Here is a 13,724-nt window from a genome sequence, read left to right as displayed (position 1 = left end):
TCTACTGCTGTTTCTGCATTATTTAGTAGGTGAAGCATCCTCCAGTTTATGCAAATCAGTTGGGATGAAAAATAATACAGTTGTAGACTAGGAGGAGCTAAACCTCCTCTCGTACTAGGTAATTGCAGGTTCGTAAGCAAAATTGGACGAGTTCAAGAGCTCCATGACAGGGGTGTTATTTAGACTGAATCATTGTTATCTGCTATTGTTTGAATTTAATTTCTGACAAGGAAGCAATAAAATCCACTGAGGTGATAATCAAATAAACCCTACACAATACTGGTGTCATTCAAAATAAGCTGTGCTACGAGTATCCAAGGATAAGGGTATATGGCTAGTAAAACTATCAACACAAGTATCTCTCCAGATACCCTCAAACAACTCAACAACAGCAAATCCATGCCAGAGTCACAATAGTCATATGCTGGTGTCTAGTATTGGAAGTTTGTACTGCGTAAGGTATGTGTACAACAGTTCAAGCCGAAAATAGTGCACTAACACTCCAGTATATCTAAATAAACAAATAAGATTGAGTGCTTTCATACAGCAAGTAATGGCCAGACACATATACTTTCTTGACATAAGCAAACAAATTCAAGACTATGAGACCCACTTTGCCCTAGATAAATGTCATGTCTCCTTATGTAATCTTTCATGAACTACACAATGGGTTTCCTGATATTCAGTTCCTAAATCTGTAAAGATTTGGTGGCAATGCCAAACAGACAAAGTATGGAGCCGTGTCTCTCTATTATTGTACCATTTAAAAAAAACATGTGTGTAGGTCAATCTCAGAGAAGAAACTAATTTCTCCACAAAGGGCTGGCTAGTGTCCTATTGTGAGAAGACACACTTCAAATGCCATATGTTTCAACTATGTACCTCTTACGTCTGTAGGGGGGAGGAACATATATCAGTTGTCCCTTATATTAAAGGGGGCTTCCAGATTCAAAAAAGTCCCCCCGCAGACCCTCACATCCACTGGAATAGCAATATGGGAATGCTGCCCTTGTCCTCATCAATTCAGAGACAAGAAATCTTGCAGTGAGGAGGCTTTGCACCAGTCTAGAAGGTACCCTACCAATGTTGAGTGCATGCGGCCTGGTCAGCTAGGCTGCATGGCTAGATAAGGGCCTGATATGGATTTGGGCATGTTTGTTTGTTTGTTTATTTTCATAAAGCCCCTACAGGTCTTTAATTTAGAGTTAACCATGAATAATGGCCCTATAATTATTACTCTTACATGGCTAGAGCAGTGATATGTAACTTGTTCCAAACCGATAAGAATGGTCCGACGGGCCATTTCCATCGGTTCACCGCAGAAGTGGCCTGATGGTCTGATGTGCGTACACACCATCACTCCAAAAACCGATCGGGTCAGAACGCGGTGACGTCAAACACACGACGTGCTGAATAAAACAAAGTTCAATGCTTCCAAGCATGCGTCGACTTGATTCTGAGCATGCGCGGGTTTTGAACCGATGCTTTCTGTACTAACCATCGGTTTGGACCGATCGGGCAGCGGTCCATCGATTTGATTTTAAATCATGTTTTAAAATTTTGGACCGAAGGACAGCAGACCGATGGGCTATACACACGGTCGGTTTGGACCGATGAAACGGAACCTCGGTCCATTCTCATCGGTTTTGTCCGACCGTGTGTACGCGGCATAACACAATCAACAACTTCATAAGTAGCTGCACCCAATGCATGTGTCTGTTATGTTTGCATGTGAGTGTATGTGAGAGATTAAGATTCTTTGATTTTTGTTAAAAAAAAAAAGATTCTTCGATTTTGGGAGGGTTTTTACGTGCTTGGTTGTAAGTCCCCTGTCACTGTGTGATAGGGTTTAGCTATGACAGGTTCGCTTTAATGGGACCCTTGATATTTCACCTGCCTTCTATTGAAGTAAATTTAGTACAGATTGTGCTCCACTAGCTTCTTCCCTGGTCAAACCCAGAAGTGGCATAATGCGTATTGCTCCTGTACTTATTATAGTTAAGGGAGATCAGTGGATGGCTGTTCACATGTCTCCCTCTATCTAACCCAGCAGCACCTGCCATGGGGGGTCACAGGCCCACAGCAGAGCTCAAGAAACAGGGACAGGGGCAGACTACAAATTATCTGGCTGCTGTACACCCAACAGTTAGCTTGTAAGATTTTAATGTATAGGAGCTAGGAGTGTGTGGAATCCACTGCTGCTTCTGCTAACATGACAGACGTTGGTGGCAGCAAAAGAACTAAAGGAATTGTGTATTTTTAATGTTGCTCTTTAAACCACAAAAAATAAAATTATTTTCCATTGCAACAACTGTATTTTTTTGCATTGGTATATGTCCCAAATGGAAATGTCCAGTTAGCCATGGCCCCTTCAAAATAGCAAGATTCAATAGACTTCTACATGGTTCTGCTGCTATGCACAGAGTTTGCCGTTGGGTTCAACAGACGTCCAGCAAACTAAACTTTTTTTGGTTCACTTATCCCTAAAAGAGATTCAATCTTAGTGATTTTCACAAAGCAGACATTTGCAGATTGTATTGTATCTAAATAATGCCATGTTTGTGTCTTCTTCTCTGATAATGTGCAGCCAGGAATACATGCAGCAAGCAAAACGCAAAGCAGCATATTAACAATTCCTCCATGCATCATTTTGTCAGAAATAAAGGTGGCATGGGGTCCCCTCAAAATCAATACCAGACTGTTCTGCAGGTATGCTGTCTAGATGGAAAGAAAACAGTGTTAGCAAGCATTTGACCAGGCTTTGGACATTCTACTTTTTACATTAAGTATATGTAAACAGTTTAACCACTTCAGCCCCGGAGAATTTGTCTGCCCAATGACCGGACCATTTTTTGCAATTCGGCACTGCGTCGCTTTAACTGACGTGGCTTCCAAACAAAATTTACGTCCTTTTTCTCCCACAAATAGAGATTTCTTTTAGTGGTATTTGATCACCTCTGCCGGTTTTTATTTTTTGCACTATAAACAAAAAAGAGCAACAATTTTGAAGAAAAGCAATATTTTTTACTTTTTATACCCAAAAAAAGATATAAAAAAACATTTTTTTCTCAGTTTAGACCGATATGTATTCTTCTACATATTTTTGGTAAAAAACAATTGCAATAAGTATATATTGATTGGTTTGCGCAAAAGTTATAGCGTCTACAAAATAGGGGATAGATTTATGGCATTTTTAGTAAGATATTTTTTTTACTAGAAATGACAGCGATCTGCGATTTTTATCATGACTGTGACATTATGGCAGACACATCGGACACTTTTGATGCTATTTTGAGACCATTGTCATTTATACTGCGATCAGTGCTATAAAAATGCACTGATTACTGTGTAAATGACACCACTAGGGGGCTAGGAAGGGGTTAAGTGTGTCCTAGGGAGTAATTCTAACTGTGGGGGGGCTGGGTTACGAGTGACACAACATTAATCACTGTTCCCGATGACAGGTTTACATAGGCAGGGTCGCACGCGCGCCCTCACGGCAGGAAAATTCAAAGCAATGTACCTGTACGTTGCTTTGCGCAGCCATGCCATTCTGCTGACGTATATCTACAAGAGGCGGTCAGCAAGCGGTTAATATCCATAGCTTGGCCACAATTCTACATTAGGGAGTTCTAAGGCTGGGTTCATAATATTGCACTGTTGCCTTTTGATAATGCACCTATTACTACAACATGTGAAATCACAATGCACGGTAACACACTAGCTTACATTGTGGTGTTTTACAAAATATAGTGCATCAAAAGTTCCCTTGCATTTTGGTGCACTAGCACAATGCATGCTATCTTGTGTGGAATGCAATAGTGGAACTCCTATTTTCAATGTAAATCTTTAGAAAAAAAAAAGTTTTTGCTTTCAATACATATTTTTACTAGGGATGAGCTTTATGTTGGAGTCATTGGGTAACCCCAGGCTCACCCAATGACGTGGATGGGTGACCCCCGCCCTGTGACATCACAGGGTGGGGTCACCCATCCACGTCATTTACGCAAGGAGAAAGCCGGGGGTTACCCAATGACGTGGACGGGTGACCCTGCCCCCCTCTTATGCGTCATGGGGGTTTCGTTTCTTGTTGGAGACTGAGTGGAGACTGGAGCATTGCTGGAGAATGGATCATCGTTGGACATGGAGAGACGGGATTGCATCGCTGGACAGACTTCGAGAGACTGGATTACATTGCTGGAATTTATTTTTTATTTTTTTTATATTTAATAAAGGACTTGTCCCAAACCGTCTACTGTGATTTTTAAAATGTTCACACTTTTTCTTTGTGAAATGGTAGGGGTACAATGTACCTCTTACCAATTCACATAGGAAGGGCGGGATCTGGGGGTCCCCTTTGTTAAAGGAGGCTTCCAGATTCCGATAAGCCCTCTGCCCGCAGACCCTTTTCCCCATTAACATGGGGACATCCTTTCCATGTTGAGGGCATGTGGCCTGGTAAGGTTCAGGAGCGGGGCGCTCTCTCATCCCCCCTCTTTTCCTGCGGCATGCCAGGTTGTGGTGCGGGATTCCCCTTAAAATCCATACCAGACCTGAAGGGTCTGATATGGATTTTTGGGGGGAACCCCATGCCATTTTTTTTAAATAGCGCAGGGTTCCCCTTAATATCCATACCAGACCTGAAGGGTCTGATATAGAATTTGGGGGGGACTGCCATGCTTTTTTCTTTGGTTCAAGGTTCCCCTTAATATTCATACCAGACCCAAAGGGCCTGGTAATGGACTGGGGGGGGGGACCCCTGACGTTTTTTTCAATTACTTTGATCTGTATTCCCGGGAGCCGACAATTCATGAATAGCCACAAGTAGTTTTAAATTACTTTTTTTCCTTTAGAAATGACATTTTGTGCAGGGACTATAGACACCCCCCAGGTATGAAATTTAAAGGAATATTTCACTTTTATTGTTTCACTTTAAGCATTATTAAAATCACTGCTCCCGAAAAACGTCAGTTTTAAAAAAAAAATATTGCATTGATGCATGTCCCCTGGGGCAGGAACCAGGTCCTCTTTCTATGACAATAACTTGCATTTTAACCGTTAAAATTAGCACTTTTGATTTTTCATGTTCGTGTCCCAAAGACTTTAACGGTGTTCGCGTGTTCGAACAAATTTTTTGCCTGTTGGCATGTTCTGGTGCAAACCGTACCGGTGGGTGTTCGGCTCATCCCTAATTTTTACATCTACAGCTCTAAGTTACTCATTAAAAGGTGTCAGTATTATAGTTTGTTGAGGAACATCAAAGTATTCCATGTGGGTGCTGTTAAAGTGGATTTCCAAGCAATGTATTGTAATTACCAGCTGTTTATATACTTTACACACCGCTTACACTCTGCACAATAAGGAGGACAATTCTATTACTTTCTGGTTCAGCTCCCTGCTAACTGAACAGCAATGATGTTTTTTCATTGCCCTATGAATAGGTTGGGGATGGGAAGGTAGCATGGGACAGAGAAGAATTGATGGACCAGAGGGTAAGTGTGTCGCCTGCCTGGCTGTGTTATGTGGCAGGTGTCAATAATTAACAAGACTGGCTGTACAAAATTACAAATCCTCTCACACAACGTTTTACAATAATTCTTGTTTTGATGGGGAGCATTTAGTAAAAGGATGGTCTTCGTATCACAGGATCATTAATTCCGTAGTCAGAATCCACATTTTGTAGAATCTTAACAAACTCAAATGATACACTAGTAGGGGTTTACTGCAGTAGCCTAACGTTATAGTTTGTCATTCAGAACCTTGACATTACACCTGCTATTAAAACTAAAGAAATATTTATTCTTTAAACATTATCCTTAATTTATCCAATCAGTTCCTCACACATTTGCTAACCAGAACAATGTTTACATTAAATCACACTGTTTCGAAAATCTCCAAATTAGGATTGCCTCATCAAAATTAGGACAGTTGTCATGTCTACTATCAGAAACCTGCTCTTATAAAATGCTGTCATAAGGCAATTAATTTGTACTCTCAAAACTTAAAGCGGTAGTTCACCCTGACCCACATGATGTTACCATCGAGACAGGCATTGTAGCGCGAGCTACAGTATGCCTGTCCCGATTTTTTTAACCCCGTACTCACCTCGTAGTCGTCCATCGTAGATTCCGGCTCCCGCGGGGAATGGGCGTGCCTATGGAGAGGGAGGATGATTGACGGCCGGCCCTGGCACGTCACTCTCCCCGAAGACAGCCGGAGTAGGTCTCGGCTCTTCACGGCGCGTGCGCACAGGCTATGCGCACGCGTCGTGAAGACCAAGCCTATTTCGGCTATTTCCGGAGAAGCGTGACGCGCCAGAGCCGGCCGTCAATCATCCTCCGTCTCCAGAGGCACGCCCATTCCCCGGTATCTTCGATGGACGACTACAAGGTGAGTATGGGGGGAAAAAATTCGGGACAGGCATACTGTAGCTCGCGCTACAGTGCCTGATTTAAAGGTAAAAGAAAAATTTTTTTTTTTTTTCCTGTCGATAGGGTGAACCCCCGCTTTAATGAATAAATAAATCCAATCTATAAGGGTTATTAAACATGAATATAGAATCTGTAAAGCAATTTATTCAAAATAGAATCACAGGCTTACTATTAAGTATCACAGAAAGAATCAAACCATAGGAAACATGTTTTTTTTCATCTTTCCAAGGAAGTAATTTATTTAGCTATTGCTTTCCAGTCATCAATAAAAAGAAAGACTTTGTGTAGAATTACTTATACAGAGTATATGCATAAGCAATAATAAAATAGCTATTCATTTTAACAGTCACAATGGTACAAAAAAAGATGTCCCAAGTACTTCTTAAAGAACAAATGATAAGAAAACCATATTTTACACATAACAACAATTTGTTGTTCAATTCAAGCATAAAGTGGCATAGAATTTTCTATTTGCGTACAAGGTATCAACTGCTTTTCAATACAGCTAGCTTTCCAGGGGTCAGAAGAAGATCTTCACACTCTGTATTTCTTTTTAGCATAAGCTCTCCCCCTAATGAGCACAATAACAGAAATGTGTCTGGTCTGTACTAGCTTTTCCGTGTAAATACAATGTATAATCACTAAAAGGGCTCCCACCTGGCAATGCACTTTTACATTGAAGCAACTTTTATTGATTTTGATTTGCAGGAATTTCATTGTGCAGTTGATTTTTTTTTTATGTCATCACAACTGTAAAATAATGTAACTAATCATGAAGCAGCAATACTATACATTTAATAAGTATACTCTGGGGGAATTCTTAAACAGTGTCATAGACACCCAGTAGGATTCTGTCTTGCTTCCACACCAAAATTGTTAGTGGTTGCGTCAGATTCATGTACCTGTCAGAAACAGTAAAACTGAGGTTGAAGTGTCCATATTGTAAACTCCTTCCTTGGTGCACTCCATCACAAAGACAGATGCATGGCCAAAGTGTTTTGTAGTGGAGTGTTTTCACCCACCCAACAGACAACATGGCCATGTAAACAAGTTCTTCATCAGGTCTGCCTCCCCTGTGACTCATCATTTCCAAAATCTGGGCATGACAATATTTGAATAATGACATAACTGGTATCCCCGCAACCCTTTGTTTACATTCAACTTTTGACTGGGGAATCTTCTGGCCATAGGCTGACTGAAGATAGAGCCCATTCATGACAGCTTTGCAGACTCTGAGCACTGGAGTCTCTGTACACCAGTTCAGAGCTGGTCTTAATTACCACCAGTATTCTAATATTAAAACTAGTGGTCATTTTTTAGGAATCTGTCATAGTGACAGGTTCTTAAATTGGTGGTAGTAGGAACTAAGGGCCAGATTCAGGTAGAATTGCTGTGTAAAGTTAAGGCACCCAAAACGACGACTAACTTTGCGACGGGAAACTAGACTAGCGGCGACGTAGTGAACGCGAAAAAAACCGTCGTGGATCGCCGTAACTCCTAATTTGCATACCCGACGCTGATTTACGACGCAAACTCCCCCCAGCGGCGGCCGCGGTACTGTATCCTAAGATCCGACAGTGTAAAACAATTACACCTGTCGGATCTTAGGGATATCTATGCGTAACTGAGATCTGAGATACTCCGTCGTATCTCGACTGTGAATCTGGCCCTAAATTCTTATCTGAGTGCTTAAACTTCTAATCATAGTCCTACAATATTAATAACAATTTGAACACAATCTTTCATCAAAATAAAACTCTATATACTCTATATATTCTAATTCCCATTGGTGAAAGTATATGTGATAAGTGTAATCTTTAAAACATCTTCTATGGTCTGTAATCTGCTTCCAGTCAATTACTCTTAAAAACACCTCCACTCTGTGATCAAATATTATCCAAAATGTGCTCTCACCTTATCTTTTGGACCTATGTGTCCCAGATCCAACACTTGCTTATTTCAATTCAAGGTTTCAATACTGGTGTCTATTGGCCTAATAACAGAAGCAAACTCATACAGCTCTTCACATAAATGTTTATTGTAAGATTTAAAAGTCAACTGCCATTTGTATAATGCAGCATTTATATTTAACTGCAATTGTCTATAGGCTTTTTATGTGGCATATTCTATAGGGAGTATCCCAGTTAACCACTTGACCACTGGGCACTTAAACCCCCTTAATAACCAGACCAATTTTCAGCTTTCGGTGCTCTCACATTTTGAATGACAATTACTCAGTCATACAACACTGTACCCAAATGAAATTTTTGACCTTTTTTTTTCCACAAATGGAGCTTTCTTTTGGTGGTATTCAATCACCATTTGTTTTTTTAATTTTTTGCGCTATAAAAGAAAAAAGACTGAAAATTCTGTAAAAAAATGATTTTTTCTTTGTTTCTGTTATAAAATTTAGCAAATTTGTAATTTTCTTCATAAATTTTGGCCAAAATGTATACTGCTACATATCTTTGGTAAAAATAAGTACAAATTGGTGAATATTATTTGGTCTTTGTGAAAGTTATAGCGTCCACAATCTATGGTGCCAATATCTGAAAATTGTTCGGGGGTATTGCAGAGTATTGTGCGGGGGTATTCCAGAGTATTGCGCAAGGGGTATTGCAGAGTATTGCACAGGGGGTATTGCAGAGTATTGTACGGGGGTATTGCAGAGTATTGTTCGGTGGTATTGCAGAGTATTGTACGGGGGTATTGCAGAGTATTGTGCGGGGGTATTGCAGAGTATTGTGCGGGGGTATTGCAGAGTATTGTGCAGGGGGTATTGCAGAGTATTTTGCGGGGGTATTGCAGAGTAATGTGCGGGGGTACTGCAGAGTATTGTGCGGGGGTATTGCAGAGTATTGCACTGGGGTATTGCAGAGTATTGCGCAGGGTATTGCAGAGTATTGCGCGGGGGGTATTGCAGAGTATTTTGCAGGGGGGAATTGAAGAGTATTGTGCATGGGGGTATTGCAGAGTATTGCGCAGGGGGTATTGCAGAGTATTGCGCGGGGGTATTGCAGAGTATTGTTCGGTGGTATTGCAGAGTATTGTATGGGGGTATTGCAGAGTATTGTGCGGGGGTATTGTAGAGTATTGTGCGGGGGTATTGCAGAGTATTGTTCAGTGGTATTGCAGAGTATTGTGCGGGGGTATTGCAGAGTATTGTGCGGGGGTATTGTAGAGTATTGTGCGGGGGTATTGCAGAGTATTGCATGGGGGTATTGCAGAGTATTGCACGGGGGTATTGCAGAGTATTGCGCAGGGGGGAATTGAAGAGTATTGTGCATGGGGGTATTGCAGAGTATTGCGCAGGGGGGTATTGCAGAGTATTTTGCGGGGATATTGCAGAGTATTGTGCGGGGGTATTGCAGAGTATTGTGCGGGGGTATTGCAGAGTATTGCGCTGGGGTATTGCAGAGTATTGCGCGGGGGTATTGCAGAGTATTGCGCGGGGGGTATTGCAGAGTATTGCGCAGGGGGGAATTGAAGAGTATTGCGCATGGGGGAATTGAAGAGTATTGCACAGGGGGTATTGCAGAGTATTGCGCAGGGGGTATTGCAGAGTATTGCGCAGGGGGTATTGCAGAGTATTGCGCAGGGGGTATTGCAGAGTATTGTGCAGGGGGTATTGCAGAGTATTGCGCAGGGGTTAGTGCAGAGTATTGCGCAGGGGGTATTACAGAGCATTGCGCAGGGGGTATTGCAGAGTTTTGTGCATGGGGTATTGCAGAGGATTGCGCAGGGGGTATTGCAGAGTATTGCGCAGGGGTATTGCAGAGTATTGCGCAGGGTATTGCAGGGATGGCTGAGCAGGGATGGCTGGATCTGTGACTGCAATAGTCACAGATCCAGCCCACAGTGCTGCTGACACCCTCTCTCCTCTCACACTGTACCGATCGGTACAGAGAGAGGAGGGAGGAACCGGCATCATCAAATGGCGTCATTGGACGGAGCGATCACGTGGTAAACAGCCGCTATCAGCGGCAATTTACCGGGATCCGTGAACGGCATTCATGGACATTCCCTTGTGCGCGCCCCAGGGGGCGTGTGGGAGCGTGATTCTGGGAGGACGTCCATGGACGTCCTCCCAGAGTTAAGGAACCGCCTTGTAGACGTACTTTGTCTATGAGGCGGTGATTAACTGGTTAAAGTACAACTATAAGCTCCTATATGACAGTCTAAACATGTCCAAAATCTGGTTATTATGTGATACACAAGCCTCTAAGAGTAAATAATAAACTTTCTTTACATCCCTAACTGAACCAAAGTTTCCTTCACATGTGTCTCGCACTATCCACCTTCGAGATGCTGCAGCTTGTAGGGGGGTGATTTCATCAAAAGACACAGTGCTGTCAATTCAGAAAGCAGTTGACAGGACATGGTATGGCCAGTGAAGCTACAGGCTTGTGAATTGCTAATGGCAATGTTAATATTCACATGTCCTACAACATATTTTTATCCCAAAGCCTACATGAACATGGCACCATCACCAGTGGACTTTACTGGCAGGCTCAACAGTTGAACTTTGCCGAGAGACTAAACTGTAATTGTAGATGTACTTAAAGTTAAAGTGGACCTTCACTCCAATAAGCACTTTGTGCAACCCTTACACCGACCTTTTTTTCTGTTTTTGCTTATTTCTCCCTCAGGCCCACCCTTGCTTCCATTCTCACCTAGAATGAGAGGAATGGTGTGCACTTTGATGCCTCCTGAGATATCCACATCAAATATCCCAGGAGGCATCAGCTTCCACACTGCACCATCAGAGGGCCAGATCCACAAAGCGAGTACGCCGGCATATCTACTGATACGCCGGCTTACTTTCAAATTACCCGCGTCGTATCTTTAGTTTGAATCCTCAAACCAAAATACGTCCGGCTTCTGGGTTCGATCCGACAGGCGTACGGCTTCGTACGCCTTCGGATCATAGGTGCAATACTTTGGCGCCCGCTGGGTGGAGTTCGTGTCGTTTTCCGCGTCGGGTATGCAAATGAGCTTTTTCCGACGATCCATGAACGTACGCGCGGCCGTCGCATTCTCTTACGTCGTCTCTAGTTGGCTTTTTCCGGCGTATAGTTAAAGCTGGTATTTTGCGGCGTATAGATAGACTTGCCATGTTAAGTATGGCCGTCGTTCCCGCGTCGAAATTCGATTGTTTTTTTTTGCGTAAGGCGTCCGTGAATAGGGATGGACGTAAGTCATGTCTAAGTTCAAAAAATGACGTTGTTGCAACGTCATTTCGCGCAAAGCACGGCGGGAAATTTCGAAACGGAGCATGCGTAGTTCAATCGGCGCGGGGACGCGCTTCATTTAAATGAATCACGCCCCCTACCCGCCGATTTGAATTCCGCCGCCAGAAATACACTACGCCGCCGTAACTTACGGCGCAAAATCTTTTAGGATTTGAAAGTATGCCAGGTAAGGTACGGCGGCATAGCGTATCTCTGATACGTGGCACAAGTGTAAATGTATGTGGATCTGGCCCAGAGTGTTGGCTACACGAACCTGGAAGATACAGACAGCTCCCAATGATATAAGGAAAGAAAATTGCAGATTGGGACCCATAATGTTACAGTGAAGTGGAAAATTACAATAGAAAAACGTTTTATTTGCTGGATATGTGAATACATTTATTGTAGACCCCAGCAAAAAGTGCACAGAGGATCCAAAGGGAAACACAAATCGGGATAATAGTTTTAATGGGAGGTTATAGTTATAATTAAGTGCAGATATAGCAAAGACAGTTTTTTTTTCTCTTAGCAGAGGTAGGCAAGGTATAAAGCATTTATCTGCTTATTTTTTGCAGTCTGTGTCTCACAAACTTCATGAAACACCAGTATGGTGTCAGTATCAAAGTCCCTGAGTGATTTGCATCAATACTCTTTAAACATTGCTTTTTGCAACTATACTGGTAAAGCTGCTATTTAAATGATAATATGAGTTTTTCTTATAGATATGTGTCTTGATGACAGATTCCCTTTATATAAAATAAGTTCCTGAGCATACCCAAATCAGCTTTTTCTTAAACCGGTGCATGTGTACAATGAGCCATAAAGGGTTTTTCAGTTTGGACTTTTCAAAAATTTCTAATTAAACCCCTTTTTTTTACACAAAGTTGTCAATTTATAAGATATTTCCAACATATAGCAAATGCATAGCAAAAATGACACCCCAAAATACATTCTGCTACTCCTCTTGAGTATGGTGATAACCTATGTGTGAGGCCTCGTACACGTAAATGAAACATCGTTTTCCTCGACGAGTTCCTTGTTAGGCTTGTCGAGAATCTTGACAAGCTTTCTTTGCGTACACACTGTCAAGACAACATCTCGTCGTCCTCAAACGCGGTGACGTACAACACTTACGACGGCACTATAAAGGGGAAGTTTGATTCCACTGGCGCCACCCTTGGGGCTGCTTTTGCTAATCTCATGTTACTGCATGGTAAGTAAAAGTTTGGTGAGAGACGATTCGAGCTTTTCCGTCTGTTACAGTGTGACGAATGTGCTATCTCCATTAAAAACCCTACTTTTACCGAAGGCACGCTCCCATCTCATACTTTATTCTGAACATGTGCGGGTTTCTAAGCATACACACGAACGTGTTTCTCGTCGTAAACCAGCTCGACGAGAAACACGACGAGGAAATTGAGATTCCCGACAGTTTTCTAGACGAAAAACATACATATGACCGTTTTCCTCTGCAAAAAAACTCTGCCACCAAGTTTCTTTTTTTTTTTCAATTTCTTTATTTTCCACTTTTCAACATTTTTTCCATCACTTATACAGAGCATATGAATTGACATTAGTTTAACATAAAAGGTCAGTACTTAATCAAATAAGTTATTTAAGCATTATACCTTTTACGTACCTCTCAGAAAAATATTAGGGCCAGAGGATACTATACAACACAAAATATAGGTTCCCATTTACTGAGAACCAATACATCCCATTCCCTTTTGCTTCCCTTCAAGCAAGATTCCAAAGTTTCTTGATGGATTCTGTCGAGGAAAACAGTCGTGTGTACGAGGCCTGAGACTTTTACACAGCCTGGCCACATACAAAGACCCAAACTTAAAGTAGCACCTTCAGGAGTTCTACGAACATAAATTACACATCTCATTTCTCAACCACCTATTACACTTTTGAAGGCCCTGGAGCACCACATGAAATTGCCCACAAAATGACAAAATGTTGGAAAGCAAACACCCCAATGTATAATCTATGAGGCATAATGAGTCTTTTGAACAGTTAATATTTTCCAGAACTTTTTTAAAAAGGTGTGAAAAAAAAT

The sequence above is a fragment of the Rana temporaria genome, chromosome 3 (assembly GCF_905171775.1).
Source record: "Rana temporaria chromosome 3, aRanTem1.1, whole genome shotgun sequence".
In the NCBI taxonomy this organism is placed as follows: domain Eukaryota; kingdom Metazoa; phylum Chordata; class Amphibia; order Anura; family Ranidae; genus Rana; species Rana temporaria.
The sequence above is the reverse complement of the archived record's forward strand: the minus strand, read 5'-3'. Positions refer to the sequence as shown.